Here is a 16,908-nt window from a genome sequence, read left to right as displayed (position 1 = left end):
TATTATCGTGGCCTCTCTTGTTGCGGAGCACAGGCTCCAGACGCGCAGGCTCAGTAGTTGTGGCTCACGGGCCCAGTTGCTTCGCGGCATGTGGGATCTTCCCAGACCAGGGCTCGAACCCATGTTCCCTGCATTGGCAGGCAGATTCTCCACCAGTGCACCACCAGGGAAGCCCTCCCCAAAGATTTTTATTGTTCCTTTATAAACTTGCCCTCCCACCCCTCTTTGCTCTTCCCATCAACTGACCATTAGACATGATGCCATTAGACATCAGGTTAATTGGCATAGAGAATTTTATATAAATAGACTCGTACAGTATATATTGTTTTTTTGCCTGGTTTCTTCCACTGCATAATTATCATGTAATTAATCCACATTCTTGCACTTATCTATAATGTATTTATTTTTATTATCGACTATTCTACTATATGGATTTACCACAATTTGTTTATCCTTTCCCTTACTGATAAATATTTGTGTTGTTTCCAGGTTAGGCCTTATAAATAAAACATTTGCTGTCATTAATCTTTTTAATTTTAGCCATCTAACAGGTGTGTAGAAGAATACCATTGTGACATTTGTCTGCATTTCCCTAATGACTATCATATAGAATAGCTTTTTATGTGCTAAATTGTGTTACATATATCTTTGGTAAAGTGTCTATTCAAAATTTTTGGCCACTTTTTCAAAAGGTGGGTTTTTAAATTTGTATTATTATTTTAAAAAATTAAAGTATAATGACACACAACATTATATTAGTCTCAGGTGTACACATAATGATTCAACATTTGTATATATTGCAAAATGATCATTGCAATAATTCTAGTTAACATCCGTCACCATACATAGTTACAAAATTGTTTTTTCTTGTATTGACAACTTTTAAGATTTATACTCTTAGCAACTTTCAAATATGCTATACAGTATTATTAACTATAGTCTCAGTGCTGTAGTTGACATTCTAATGACTTATTTATTTTATAACTGCAAGTTTGTACCTTTTGATCCCCTTTACCTATTTCATGCATACCACCATCCCCCACCTCTGGCAACCACTAATTTGTTCTCTAAATCTATAACCTTGTTTTGTTTATTTGTTTGTTTCTGTTTTCCTTAGATTCCACATATAGGTAAGATCATATGGTATTTGTCTTTCTCTATCTGACATATTTTTCTTAGCATAATGCCCTCAAGGTCCATCCATGTTATCTCAAATGTCAAGATTTCTTTCTTTTTTTATGACTGAATAATATTTCATTGTGTATATATATATATTTTTTTATACATTCATTCATCAGTGGACACTTTGTTTCCATATCTTGGCTATAGTAAATAATGCTGCAATGAACATGGGGGTGCATATATCTTTTCGAGTTATTGTTTTTATTTTCTTTGTCTAAAAACCCAGAAGTGGAATTGCTGGATCCCATGGGAGTTCCAGTTTTAATTTTTTGAGTAACCTCATACTGCTTTTCACAATGGCTATACCAATTTACTTTCCCACCAAGAGTGCAGAGGGGTTCCCTTTATTCCACATTCTTGCCAATGCTTATCTCTTATGTTTTTGGTGATAGCCATACTAACAGGTGTAAAGTGATATCTCCTTGTGGTTTTGATTCCCATTTCCCAGTAATTAGTGATATTGAGCATCTTTTATGTGCTACCTGTTGGCCATTTGAATACCTTCTTTGGAAAAATGTCTTTTCAGATTCTTTGTTCATTTTTTAATTGGATTATTTGACTTTTCTGCTATTCAGTTGCATGAGTTCCTTACATATTTTGGATATTAACTCCTAATCAAATGTGTGGTTCGCAAATATTTTTTCCCATTCCATAGGTTGCCTTTTCATTTTGTTTATTATTTCCTTTGGTGCTCAGAAGCTTTTTAATTTGATATAGACTCACTTGTTTGTTTTTTATTTTGTTGCTTGTGCTTTAGGTGTCATATCCAAAAAAATCATTGCCAAGATCGTTGTGAAGAAGGATTTTTTTTATGTTTTCATCTGGGAGTTTTATGGAAGCCTGGTTTCAGGGCTTACATTCAAGTCTTTAATCTATTTTGTGTTAATTTCTGTGTATGGCGGAAGACACTGGTCTTGTTTTATTCTTTTCCGTGTGGTTGTCCAGTTTCCCCAGCACCATTTCTTAAAAAGACTGTCCTTTCCCCATTGTATATTCTTGGCTCCTTTGTTACAAATTAATTTACCATATACATGTGGGTTTATTCCTGGTCTCTCTATTTTGTTCCATTAATCAATGTATCTTTTTTTTATACCAATGTATATCATAGTTTTGATTACTATAGCTTTATAATATAATTTGAAATCAAGGAGCATGATGCCTCCAGCTTTGTTCTTCTATCTCAAGACTGGTTTGGCTATTTGGGGTCTTTTGTGATTCCATACAAATTTTAGAATTTTTGGTTCTATGTATGTGAAAAATACCATTGAAATTTTGATGAGGATTGCACTGAACCTGTAGATTGCTTTGAGTAGTATGGACATTTTAACAATATTAATTTTCCCAACCCATGAGCACAAAATATCTTTTTCTTTGTTTCCTCTTCAACTTCTTTCATTAATGTCATAGTTTTCAGCGTACAGGTCTTTCACCTCCTTGGTTAATAAAAGTGTGGGCATCCTTGTCTTGATCCTGATCTCAAAGGAAAATCTTTCAGCTTTCCACCATGGTGTATGATGTTAGCTGTGGACTTGTTATATAAGCCCTTTATTATGTTGAGGTATGGTCCCTCTATGCCCATTTTGTTGAGAGTTTTTCTTAAATGAATGTTGAATTGTGTCAAGTGCTTTTTTTCTGCGTCTATTGAGATGGTCATGTGATTTTTATCCTTCAATTTGTTAATGCAGTGTGTCACATTGATTGATTTGTGGATATTGAACAATCCTTGCATCCCTAGAATAAATCCCAGTTGCTCAGGTATGTGATTCTATTAATTACTGTAGAATCTTGTTTGCTAATGTCTTGTTGAGGATTTTTGCATCTATATTTACTGTTCATCAGGGATTAAATCTTTGGGAAAGAAATAGGTGATCCAAAATGATTAGGTTATAAAACATGTTCTTATTAGGTTCTTGTATTTATTTTTATTAGTAATTATATGAGCCATTTATTGATTTTATTTTTTTGGCATCCTTTTCTGGTTTTGGTATCAGGGTAATGCTGGCCTCCTAAACTGAGTTTTAAAGTGTTTCCACTTCATTTTTTGGAAAATTTTGAAAAGGATTGGTATTAATTCTTCTTTGAATGTTTGGTAGAATTTACCAGTGAAGTCATCTGGTTCTGGACTTTTTTGTTGGGATATTTTTGATCACTAATTCAATCTCTTCTTGGTTTGTTCAAATCTTATTATTGGGTTTTAAGAGTTCTTTATTATGTTCTTTATAGATACCAGTTCTTTATCAAATATGTTACTTACAAGTATTTTCTCCAGTCCATGGCTCCTATTTCGATTTTCTTCACTGTGAATGCTTTTTTCAAAGAGCAGACATTTTTATCATGATGAAGTCCAGTTGATTGATTTTTTTCTTTTATGTATTGTGATTTTAGTGTCATATCAAAGAAATATTTGCCTAACCCAAGGTCACAAAGATTTTCTCCTATGTTTTCTTGTAAAAGTTGTATAATTCTAGGTTTTACAATTAGGTCTACAATCCATTTTGAGCTAACTTTGGTATAAAGTGTGAGATATGAATGAAAATTTATTTTTTGTTTACACAAGGATCAAATTGCTCCAGGACTATTTGTTGAACAGACGATCTTTTCTCTACTGAGTTGCCTTTGTAGCACAAAATCAAAACTATTATGTCATGAGTTTTGCCCAGACCCAGTCAGATTCCCATCTTGAAAATCCACCTTAAACCATTGGAGTTCAGACCCCTAATCTTGTAAATATGTTCCCACAACTCCTGCTTCTGATAACTGCTAAGATTCTGCCAAGGTGGTGTTCTCACTCGCTGATGGAGGTTTAAAAAACTTAGCGGTGCTTCATGGAGAGATAACCAACTGACAAATTCCAACCCAATCTGATAATTTCTTTATTTTAAATTGAAATAATTATTTAAGAATGTGTTTAGATAGGAGATATTATACATAATTAGGGTTCATTTTGTCAGGTGTGATTTCACAAGGAATTTTTTATCATAACTTAAGATTTACTGTTGTGAAAAATATTTGACAGTAGCTTTTGAAAAGCACAATTAGTCAAATTTGCACTTAAAATTATAATTCTTTTATTTTTAAATTAGAACTGTTTATCCTTTAATATTTAATAAGGGCTTCATAGGAGTGCTTCTCACTTTTATTTGTTTATTCATACAAAAATTACTTTTGGGAAACATTAGTTTGTAACACTGCAACAAGAAACTACAGGAACTATAGGACTAAAAACAGTAACATTTGAAAAAAAAAAATAAAAAATAAAAATAAAAACAGTAACATTTGGTCACAGCAACTCGTGGCAAACATAATATAAACTACGGCTTAGAGACCACGATGGTATAGATTAAATCTTTGGGATAGAAATGAGTGATCCAAAATGCATTAGGTTATAAAACATATTCTTATTAGATTCTTGTATTTATTTCTGTTAGTAATTATAAATATAAGCCATTTATTGAAGTCTCATGATATTTCTAGCCGTGACCATTTTCCAGGAAGTGTTTTTATAAAATACACGTGATTTTATTCTCATATTAAAACTGTGGATACTGAGGGCTTCCCTGGTGGCGCAGTGGTTAAGAATCCACTTGCCAATGCAGGGGACACGGGTTCGAGCCCTGGTCTGGGAAGATCTCACATGCTGCGGAGCAGCTAAGCCTGCAAGCTACAACTACTGAAACCCGCGCCTAGATCCCGTGCTCTGCAACAAGAGAAGCCACCGCAATGAGAAGCCTGCGCACCGCAAGAAAGAGTAGCTCCCGCTTGCTGCAGCTAGAGAAAGCCCACGAGCCCAAGGCAACCAAAAATAAAATAAATAAACATAAATAAATTTTTTAAAAAATGTGGATACTGAGATTTAGTGAGCTCTGGTGAGGAGCAGAGCTCCAATGCCTTCCTTGTCTCCTATCCTGTTGGGCTCTGTACCCTCTCCTTCCCTAGGTCCACAGAGCCTCAAGTCTATTGAAACTGATTTGGTCCTCTCTCCTCAATGTCAACCTGCCTGTTTTCTTTGTTACTTCTTTGCTCTAATACACTACCCAGATCGTGGCTTGGAGGATTTGTATGCAGGGTTATTTACCATCCACAATTAGGAAACCCCTCCCCGTGTGTTCTTCCGTCTCTGGCCACGGCGTTGGCAGTAGTCTGGGCTCACTCTCACTTATCATTGGAGTCCTGGCGGCCGAGGCACTGTCACTCATGACAGCACAGCCTTTCTCCTTCGATACTTTCATAATCTGAAAATGAAATGCACATCTTTCACTGGTAGATTAGAAATAGAATTTTCTTCTCTACTTTTCGTTTGCAGACTAGGTTTTAAAGCCTCAAGTGACTGTGTGAACTTTATCTTGTCTCTGCCAGCCGTCTGCATCAGCAGCATGGGGTGACTTTGGTTGCCAGACCTTTCTCATGCTATCCACCCATCAAATGGCTTCAACCCAGGGTCCCAGGAGTGTGCTGGTTTCCTGAGGAACAAAATCCTATCTTCCAATAGAACGCTTACTTCCAGCTACTCACTGGCACATACAGCGTCATACAGAGTTTGTAAACCTAGCTTTTCTTCTTACTACTTGGAGATTAATCCTATAATGCCCTCATTCTTCCAGAACAATAGTTCTCCACATGAGAATTAAACAATTGCTTCTTTAAGCCACATTGAGCCACATCTGACAGGAAATGTTGTACTGAAAATTGGAAGATCTAACTGGTGGCTGGATTTGACATCGCTGAGTCTTTTGTAATATCCTCTGCTTCATTTTGCTGAGAAATGAAAGTTTGCATTAGGTGGTCTGGAGTTGTGAAACACAAATGTGGACATATGGAAAAAATTCTCAAAGCTCTTTTTATTTTTCTTGAAGTGACAATATTGCCTTATGTTTAAATCCATTGAGTAGAATAATATTATTTATTTAAAAGCCTACATATTTTCAGCTTTATCATATCAGGCATGCCTATGGAAAGAAGCCTTTCATCAGAGAGGGGAAATAGTGAGTATTTAGAATGACGATTGTAATTTTAGCAGTTTAACTGGGACTTTTTATTTTTTATTATTTGGTTAAAGGGCCAGATAGTAAATATTTAGGCTCTGTGGGCCTGCAACTACTGAACGCTGCCACTGCAGAGTGAAAGCAGCCTTGGACTGTACTTAATGAATGGGTGTGGCAGTGTTTCAATGAAACATTGTTTAGACAGGAACAGAGCAGATTTGGACCTCATGCCAGTTTGTTGACCCTTACCCTAGAAAAAACTCTGAGTTTCACATTCTTTTTTTATATCCCCATGACCCTCCTTTCTAAAATCATCTGCCATCTGTATGGTGCAGTGCAATGTTAAGTTGCCAGATTTATATTTGTTGATTGTAAGTATGTCTCCCAAACTATATATTAAACTATATATATAAACTGAGTTAAATAATAGTATTCTTTAGATACCTATACATTTTTAAATAAGATAAAATACTGAAAATTAGTTACTAAACATAATTTTAAGTTTATATGATTTTGCCTCTAATTTTCACATGGAAAAGAGAGGGTACAGACTTTTTACTTACTATAATATTTTATGTTAATATTTCTCTTCTTCATTTTAGAATCCCTCTTTTAAGATGCCTGATCTCCAGAACTCTAAAACGCTCATCTTTTCCACTTCCTCTCAACAATTGTTCAAATGATTTTGCAGGAACAACGCCAAACAAGAGTCTTCAGGAGATTATTCCTTAGACCCAGATTTGCCCCACTCAAAGGTTTATGATTGCCTCTGTGTTGTTCAACAATGAATGACATTTCTTGGTCATGAACAAAACTGAGGCCCAACCGTTTTGAATTCTACCTGTGATTTGTGATCTCAGAAAACGGCAACAGTTAAGAAATCACCCTATCCTCTGTTTTCTGAAATCCTCCACCTTTTGTGTACCACAAAGAACCACCCCACTTAAGATAAGATTTGCTACCCAGGCCTTCTCAGGATTCCCCTAAGACCTGGAGATCACTCCCTTGTTTATCTGTGACCAGGGAAACACCAACTTTTCCCCTTTTGCCTTAACCTGCTGATAAGACCAGGCACTGATCTCTCAACTTCCCTTTCTTTGTTCCATGAATGATTCGCTGAGCTCAGAACTGTTTGTCCTTCTAAAACTAGCCAGACACAGAGATGAACCTTCCTGTTCATCTAACTGACTGAGACTTCACCTAATTGCAAAATAATTCCAACTGTAAATCAGCCCCACCTGTAACTTTTCTACTTTCCCTAAAAAAGTCTAAGGTAAAAACCACCCTGCAAGACATTCTGATTTCTTATTGCAAAAGCCTGAATAAAATCAATCCTCTTACTTGTTTTGTCTTTGAAAACATGAATCAGGGCATATATATCCAGCAATCTATGTGGGCATATTCTGTTACATACATTAATGGGGCATACATAGCTACAGTGACAGCTGTATTAGCATCCTAAAAAGAACTAAATAATCTATATAGCCAAATGAGGGACAATGCGGAGAGAATCACCTGGAGTGGGGTGGAGAAACTGACTTAAATGTGCTAATTTTTCCAGGATTTTTTACTTTTCAAAAATTAGGAACTGAGGGCAAGAGATGCACCATTAATTTATTTGAGACAGTTTCATAATTAAGCAAGTACACTTAAGGAACATATTAAACTACTACTTTGGGAATAATTTTAGAATAACAGCAAAGTTGCAAAAATAGTACAGACTGTTCCTTGTACCCAGTTTCCCCTAATGTTTCCATTTTATCTCCTCACTTAAGAGTGTAAGCTATACTTCTTAAATTTTTTATGGTTTCCTTAGAGTTTACAATATGCATTTTTAAAATAATCTAATCCCACCTTGAAATAACACTACACCACTTGATGGGTGCAGGAACTTTATAACATAGTATTCCCAATTCTTTTCTCCCATCCTTGTGACGTGGCTGTCATTAATTTCACTTATCCATGTGCCATAATTCCTTAACACATTGTAACTATTGTCCCTTAAAACAGTTATATGTTATCCATTAGGCCACCAGGGCTGATAAAAGTTATTTTTTAGACTGATTAAGAAGCAGAGAACTCAAGGATTTAATTTTACCAGCATTCATTTCTCCTTGGAAGTTCCTCCTTTATGTAGCTATAATTTTCTGATCTTTGTCAGTTGTTCTGTTTTTAATGTTTGTGGTAACATAGGTGCCAAAGGCTTCAAATTCCTCTAATGTCCTTGTTTTTGTCTCTCCTCTTTTTTTTTTTTTTTTTTTTTAATACTTATTTATTTGGCCGAGCCGGGTTTTAGTTGCGGCATTCAGGATCTGGTTCCCTGACCAGGGATCAGACCTGGGCCCCCTGAATTGGGAGCACAGAGTCTTAACCACTGGACCACCAGGGAAGCCCCTTGTCTCTCATCTTGATTTTGGGGTTTCCCTAAGTACTGTTGCTCAGCTTGAGTCTGTGTCTTGCAGTTCTCTTGGCTGTGATCTACTCTTAACTATCCTGGAGGCCTGCGGGTGTGATGGTGAACTGTGCAGGAGGGAAAACATTCTATAATCTTGCAGTAAATCCCAGTCTCTAGTGGGACTCTGTTTGAGGGTGTGGCCTTCACAACTGTTTCTGACTCTCCCCAAGGATATGGCTCTTTCCCCTGCACCTACGCCTTCCCTTGGCTGCAGCATTTCCTTGAAGCCCTATCCCCTGCTGACATGTTCCCCCAACACACCGCATCACATGAGAAAGGAAGGATGTAGAAGGCTGAATTGGGGGAGAATTTATTTCCTCTAGCTGGGATAAGATTTCAGAATTGCACTCTGGCCAAGTCCTTTCTCTGGAGAGTAAGATTCTGCTACATAGAAAGCTCCATTGCCACCCCTTCGTCCCCACCCTCTCCAGAGCCACCTCGGGCACCTCTCTCCATCCTCACCATGAGAGCCTGCAGGGGTTCCTGAAGGTAATGCACCCCAAGAGTCTGGCTCCCAGGATTTTCTCCCTCTCAACTAGTCATCCTTGGCTTCCAGCAGTTTGTCAAAATTACCTTTTAAGTCATCCTGCTCGTCTATGGCTCCTGCTGCAAGTAAGCAGATCTTGGCTCCTATATCTCTCTGGATGTGCCTGGCTCTCCAACTTTCGGGGTGACAATTAGCCTTGCAACTTTAGTTCTTTGATGAGTCTATGAAAACTTGCTGATTTCCAGTTTTTCCAGATTTTCCTTATCGTAAGGATAGGAGTGATGACTTCTGGAAACTGCTTCTCTTAATGTTAACATCTTATATAACCATAGTACAGTTGTTAATACTAAGAAATTAACATTGGTACTACACTATTAAGTAAAATGCAGACTTCATTCTACTTTCACCAAGCTTTTCCATTAACGTCCTTTGTCTGTTCCAGAACCAAATAAGAATAACATGTTGCATTTAGTTACCTATCTGCCTAGTCATCCTCAATCTGTGAGAGCTTCTCAGTCTTTTCTTGATTTTCATGACTTTTTCAAGTTTGAATATCTCTCATTTTGCTTTTTTCTGATATTTTCTCATGATTAGACTTGGGTTATGGGTTTGGGGGAAGCATAGTACAGAGGTGAATGCTTTTCTTATGCATCATATCAGAGGGTACATGATTTCAAGATGACTTGTAATTGAGGATGTTATCAGGACCACTAGACTTAGGTGGTACCTGCCAGGTTTATTCACTGTAAAGTATTCTTTTTCTCTCTCAAATCTCTGTTAGCTAGAAACCCAACACTAAACCCAATACATGATCAAAATAAAACTCCACTTCTTGGAGGCAGGAATATCTAAATATCTTTATATATTATTTGTAATTTTTCTGTAATTTATTTTTCTGGTCAATGATTTATTTATATAAGTATGGACTCATGGACATTTATTTTATTCTTTGGTTTATAATCTGGTATTTGGTTGTTTGTTTTGTTGCTCAATTTGTTAAAATTCTCTAGTTTAATCTCTGGGCTTATAATTCATTCAGTCTGTGTCTGTTTTAAGTAAATGAATGTCAAGTTGCTGTTTCTCCCTGCAGGTGCCTGTCACTCTCTAGAGTTCCTGTTGGTTGCTTGTCCTGCAACCTCAGTTTTAGGAAGGGTTTGAAAAAAGTCATTAATTTCCAACAACACTCTTTCCAGCTCTCTACATCTCTGAAGTCAATTGTAAAATGTTGATACCTGCCTTTCCTGCCTATCAGGAACACCTTTCCATTTATTCAGAAAAATGTTTCAGAAAAACACCTGGTAAAACATGATCTAAGAACTCACATGAAAATAATGGATGTATAATTACAATATAATTTTTGACTCATTGGTTCTATGTGCTTTGAAGTCTTTTCATCCAGGCTGGTGACATTGAAGAAAATAAAAATGGAGAGATTGTTTCTTAGTTTCATTTCCATTCTCTCTCTTTGCATCACTTCCATTTGTCCCTCACTTGATGGAACCTATTACACACATGAGGACCACGACTCTTGGCTTGTTTTACACCCACCTTATCAATCATGCTTTTTTGCCTTACAGCAATATGCTCACTCCCTGCTTTGTCCACAGTGGAGAACATAGTAAATTATCTAAAACAGAAAGCTCACATTACTCCCATAAAGCACAGAAAACAAGCAGGGGGAATGTGCATGTAACACCCCCATCAAGCAGCCCTCGCAGAGAGGTATAACAGTAAATATCAATGGCGATAAAAAGTGAAGGCTTTTCAAATGGCCACACCTCCCAGGATCTTAGAAAGAAATGCAACGTGCATTTAGGACTCGAAGAGGTTTAAAGGTCAAAACAGGTCAGAGAGAGTAGACCTAAAACCATCTTACAGATTTGAGCAATTACCTGAGGAAAAAACCCATTTCCTAATATACCTGACAGATGCTGAGGAAGTAGTAGGGAAATGTACCATCTTGTATGATAAAACACAATAAAAACGTATTCTGACAGGAGACCAATGACATTTAAATTGTAAAAAGCTGTTTTCGCCTTTCTCTCCAGACAACATTAATTAGAAAGAGATCCATACCTATGGCGGGTATTATCCAAATGAACTGGATAATCCGCAGACCACTTGAATTAATAAAAAAAAAAAAAACTTTTGATTGTTGAGGGCTCAAATTATTTGTCAAAAAACAGAAAACTTGAGTTTCTCAACTGAATATTATCACAACATTAAATGATGATTCCAGAATCACTAAAATTGGAAAGGGAAGCAAAAAGTGTACTGCATATTAATGGCCTTCCTATTGTATCTTCAGCTTCTGCTGAAATAAGTAATGGTTCAATAGGAGAGAAAGGGAATCTTTCGAAATCCCCAAGAGATCTGAGGAACCAGGAAAAATGTGATTTCCAGGTGGAATGGATAGAAAATTGACTAAGGTCTAGAAGACCCATGAGGGTGGAGGGATAGAGCTGTGGGGCGGATGGTGGGGAGGGGCCATGGTCCAGCCTCCTCCTCTATTACTCCCTCCTCCACCCTCAAGAGCCCTTTGTGACCAGACCACAGCTCTATGATGTAGGCCTAGGACTTCAGTCCCCAAGTACACATCCTGTGCTCAGTTGCCTGAAGCCAGCAATGTGATTCAGATGATGGAGAATCCTCTCTTTTCTCTGAAAAGCACTTTTGATACTTGGCTGTACTCCAGTCACACTTCCTGGGCGAGTGCCACCATCCTTGGCTTTCTGTGTGGACTGGGGCTCTATTTCCTGTTACTCTCCTACCTCCAGAATAATCTATCTTCACCACCTCCTAGGAAACATGGAAACATCACGAAGGTAAGGAACCCTTGGGCCAGACCCACAAGCACATGCTTCTCCCTTCTTTTCTATTATTATTTCCACTTTTCTGAATCACCTACAGAGACTCCTGAAATGGGAAAGAATTCTTGATTTCCAGTTTTTCCAGATTTTCCTTATCGTAAGGATAGGAGTGATGACTTCTGGAAACTGCTTCTCTTAATGTTAACCTCTTATATAACCATAGTACAGTTGTTAATACTAAGAAATTAACATTGGTACTACGTTATTAAGTAAACTGCAGACTTCATTCTACTTTCACCAAGTCTTTCCATTAATGTCCTTTGTCTGTTCCAGATCCAAATAAGAACATGTTGCATTTAGTTACCTATCTGTCTAGTCATCCTCAATCTGTGAGAGCTTCTCAGTCTTTTCTTGATTTTCATGACTTTTTCAAGTTTGAGTATCTCTCATTTTGCTTTTTTCTGATATTTTCTCATGATTAGACTTGGGTTATGGGTTTGGGGGAAGCATAGTACAGAGGTGAATGCTTTTCTTATGCATCATATCAGAGGGTACATGATTTCAAGATGACTTGTAATTGAGGATGTTATCAGGACCACTAGACTTAGGTGGTACCTGCCAGGTTTATTCACTGTAAAGTTATTCTTTTTCTCTCTCAAATCTCTGTTAGCTAGAAACCCAACACTAAACCCAATACATGATCAAAATAAAACTCCACTTCTTGGAGGCAGGAATATCTAAATATCTTTATATATTATTTGTAATTTTTCTGTAATTTATTTTTCTGGTCAATGATTTATTTATATAAGTATGGACTCATGGACATTTATTTTATTCTTTGGTTTATAATCTGGTATTTGGTTGTTTGTTTTGTTGCTCAATTTGTTAAAATTCTCTAGTTTAATCTCTGGGCTTATAATTCATTCAGTCTGTGTCTGTTTTAAGTAAATGAATGTCAAGTTGCTGTTTCTCCCTGCAGGTGCCTGTCACTCTCTAGAGTTCCTGTTGGTTGCTTGTCCTGCAACCTCAGTTTTAGGAAGGGTTTGAAAAAAGTCATTAATTTCCAACAACACTCTTTCCAGCTCTCTACATCTCTGAAGTCAATTGTAAAATGTTGATACCTGCCTTTCCTGCCTATCAGGAACACCTTTCCATTTATTCAGAAAAATGTTTCAGAAAAACACCTGGTAAAACATGATCTAAGAACTCACATGAAAATAATGGATGTATAATTACAATATAATTTTTGACTCATTGGTTCTATGTGCTTTGAAGTCTTTTCATCCAGGCTGGTGACATTGAAGAAAATAAAAATGGAGAGATTATTTCTTAGTTTCATTTCCATTCTCTCTCTTTGCATCACTTCCATTTGTCCCTCACTTGATGGAACCTATTACACACATGAGGACCACGACTCTTGGCTTGTTTTACACCCACCTTATCAATCATGCTTTTTTGCCTTACAGCAATATGCTCACTCCCTGCTTTGTCCACAGTGGAGAACATAGTAAATTATCTAAAACAGAAAGCTCACATTACTCCCATAAAGCACAGAAAACAAGCAGGGGGAATGTGCATGTAACACCCCCATCAAGCAGCCCTCGCAGAGAGGTATAACAGTAAATATCAATGGCGATAAAAAGTGAAGGCTTTTCAAATGGCCACACCTCCCAGGATCTTAGAAAGAAATGCAACGTGCATTTAGGACTCGAAGAGGTTTAAAGGTCAAAACAGGTCAGAGAGAGTAGACCTAAAACCATCTTATAGATTTGAGCAATTACCTGAGGAAAAAACCCATTTCCTAATATACCTGACAGATGCTGAGGAAGTAGTAGGGAAATGTACCATCTTGTATGATAAAACACAATAAAAACGTATTCTGACAGGAGACCAATGACATTTAAATTGTAAAAAGCTGTTTTCGCCTTTCTCTCCAGACAACATTAATTAGAAAGAGATCCATACCTATGGCGGGTATTATCCAAATGAACTGGATAATCCGCAGACCACTTGAATTAATAAAAAAAAAAAAAACTTTTGATTGTTGAGGGCTCAAATTATTTGTCAAAAAACAGAAAACTTGAGTTTCTCAACTGAATATTATCACAACATTAAATGATGACTCCAGAAACACTAAAATTGGAAAGGGAAGCAAAAAGTGTACTGTATATTAATGGCCTTCCTATTGTATCTTCAGCTTCTGCTGAAATAAGTAATGATTCAATAGGAGAGAAAGGGAATCTTTCGAAATCCCCAAGAGATCTGAGGAACCAGGAAAAATGTGATTTCCAGGTGGAATGAATAGAAAATTGACTAAGGTCTAGAAGACCCATGAGGGTGGAGGGATAGAGCTGTGGGGCGGATGGTGGGGAGGGGCCATGGTCCAGCCTCCTCCTCTATTACTCCCTCCTCCACCCTCAAGAGCCCTTTGTGACCAGACCACAGCTCTATGATGTAGGCCTAGGACTTCAGTCCCCAAGTACACATCCTGTGCTCAGTTGCCTGAAGCCAGCAATGTGATTCAGATGATGGAGAATCCTCTCTTTTCTCTGAAAAGCACTTTTGATACTTGGCTGTACTCCAGTCGCACTTCCTGGGCAAGTGCCACCATCCTTGGCTTTCTGTGTGGACTGGGGCTCTATTTCCTGTTACTCTCCTACCTCCAGAATAATCTATCTTCACCACCTCCTAGGAAACATGGAAACATCACGAAGGTAAAGAACCCTTGGGCCAGACCCACAAGCGCATGCTTCTCCCTTCTTTTCTATTATTATTTCCACTTTTCTGAATCAACTTCAGAGACTCCTGAAATGGGAAAGAATAGGACATCTACTCCTAAGAATAGGACGTCATCCCTCTAAGGGCAAGCCAGCCTGGGCAGGGGATAGAGTGAACACTAGGATTTGTATCCAAAGATCTCAGACCAGTTGTCCAGGTGTGGTAGAGGGCTCCAGGGCAAGTCTCACACACAGTGACCAGAGGTCGAGGACTGGATACTGAGTTCAATCTCAGCCAGAGGACAGGCCCATGAGCAATGGATCACCAGCTGTGAACATGTGTCTCGGATGAGGGCTGATCTGCTGGCAGTGCTGAGGCCCTGAGAGCCTCAGAGCGGGGGTTGGAGTGGCCCTGGCCTCGGGAAGCAGAGACCCACCTGTTGGAGCTCAGATGAACCCGTAGTTCAGAGAATGTGTGTGTTTCTTGAGCAGAGGAACAGTGACAAAAGAAATCCAGGGTGAATCTCACATTGAAAATCCTTCTTTATGTTCTTCAGAGAAGGAAAACAGAAAATATTTTTATCCTCTTTAAAAATGAGTGAAAGGAAAGAAAAACCACAGAGCTCTGTTAGTTAAATGTAAAAAGTCATATTATGTATGGACACTGAGTGTCTGATGCTTGTCTAGAGAGGGGAGAGTGAGAATTGGGTCCCAGGTCCTCGTTTTTTCTGTCTCTCAGCATCAGACGGAGTGGAGGGGGAAACGCAAGGTTAAGATGAAAAACAGAGCTTCGAAAGGTAAGTTGTGCCATTCAGCCCTGTGTGCCCCGAGGGTTAGGCCCCATCTCTCCCAGCCCTGAGGGCCCACTCCACAGGCTCCGAGGAGGCCAGTGGCAGGGCCTGTGCCTCAAGAAGCAGAACCCTCAGGGAGCTTCCTGGGAAGGAGAGCAGAACCCAGATACTTCCCAGATTCCATGCGCACAATGAAGCAGTAAGGGGCCCGGAAAAGGGTGTGGCCCAGCAGGGGTGTGTGGGCTACAGTGGACCAATAGATTGCCTGGATTGGGAGGAGGGACCTCCAGGTCCGACCGTGGACAAGTTGTTTAACTTTGCTCAGATTCCTCTGTGATGTGACCCCTGCCCATTGTCCCCCACAGGGAGGATGTGAGCGCAGCAAGGGGTAATGGATATGGAAGTACTTTGTAAATGATAAACCCTTTCATGAGCTTCGCCATCACTGTCAGGGATCTTGTGGCCCTGGACGCTGGTGCTTGGGCTCCAATCTCCCAATGGTGTCCCCTTAAAGGGACACAGCACTCAGCCTCCTGTAAGACCCCCTAAGCCCTTGCCTTCACCACCATGACCCAGTCTGCTGTTTTCCAGTTTTCAGAGATTGCCTGGAAGAGGTTCGGGCCCTGACTTCACTTCTACAAAGGTAAAGAATCTTCCCCTTCTCTCCTGGGTTCTTCTTCCACCCAAAGCCTATGGTGTGACACCTGGGCTGCAGGCAGCCTGGGGCTGAGCTGGGAGGGGGAGCGCTGAGGGTGGGGTATGGCCAAAGCCCTGGGGTGAGGGACAGCAGGAGCACTGTGAAGTCAGCATGGGGGCCGTGGAGGGCCGTGGGCCACAGGTGCCCACCCCTGCCTGGCCTGCCCCGCCCTCCTGGCCCTGGGGGCTCCTGGCTGCAGCTTGTGCCTCATGTCTCCTGAAGCCACGTGGGGAGGCTCCCTGACAAGGGCAGCTCTCATCAGCTCTCCTATCAAGACCCCCCTGGTGAGGTGTGCAGAGCAGCGTCTGTTGGAGCCCACCAGCCCTGCAGGGAACCTGCTGAAGAGGCTGTTCCTGCCACGTGCCCATCAGCTGCCCTGGCTCCTCTGACCCAGGGCTCTTTACCTGTGGCCTCCACCCTGTCAAAAGAACCTCAAGACCAATCCAACTTGAAGAAAATCACCCTTGGCACTGTTGCAAAGAGCTCACCTCCAGGTAACTCTTTTTTGGCATCTACCATCGCAGCCATCTTGAGTCTTGGCCTCGTATGCTATCCCATTTTGTTCCTGTCCTTCTGGTGGAAGACTACCAAGGCCTTGTTCTTCCCCACCTCATCACAGAGTGAGTCCCGGCAAGAACACCTGTCCCACCAGCCACCAGGGGCCCCGTTCCAGGAAGAGCCCAGAGACAAGCAGGTAGAGACTGGTAGCCCCTCACTTGTCAACCCTGAAGTCCAGAAGCTGCTGGAGATTCTAATCACCAAGAAAGTAGAACTAAAGATTCATAAG

At 39.5% G+C, this 16,908-nt stretch overlaps 1 long non-coding RNA gene across 1 annotated transcript in view; it reads left to right on the top strand.

The window, feature by feature from the left end:
- Nucleotides 1-2,887: 2,887 nt before the first annotated feature.
- LOC132366907 (uncharacterized) overlaps nt 2,888-16,908 on the top strand; it is an 85,928-nt gene continuing 71,907 nt past the window's right edge. The window contains exon 1 of the long non-coding RNA XR_009503590.1: nt 2,888-2,937. This is a non-coding gene — a long non-coding RNA (uncharacterized LOC132366907). The remainder of the gene's footprint in view (nt 2,938-16,908) is intronic.

Source organism: Balaenoptera ricei, chromosome 6 (genome assembly GCF_028023285.1).
Source record: "Balaenoptera ricei isolate mBalRic1 chromosome 6, mBalRic1.hap2, whole genome shotgun sequence".
Classification (NCBI taxonomy): Eukaryota; Metazoa; Chordata; class Mammalia; order Artiodactyla; family Balaenopteridae; genus Balaenoptera; species Balaenoptera ricei.
This window is presented reverse-complemented; position numbering and strand designations above follow the sequence as displayed.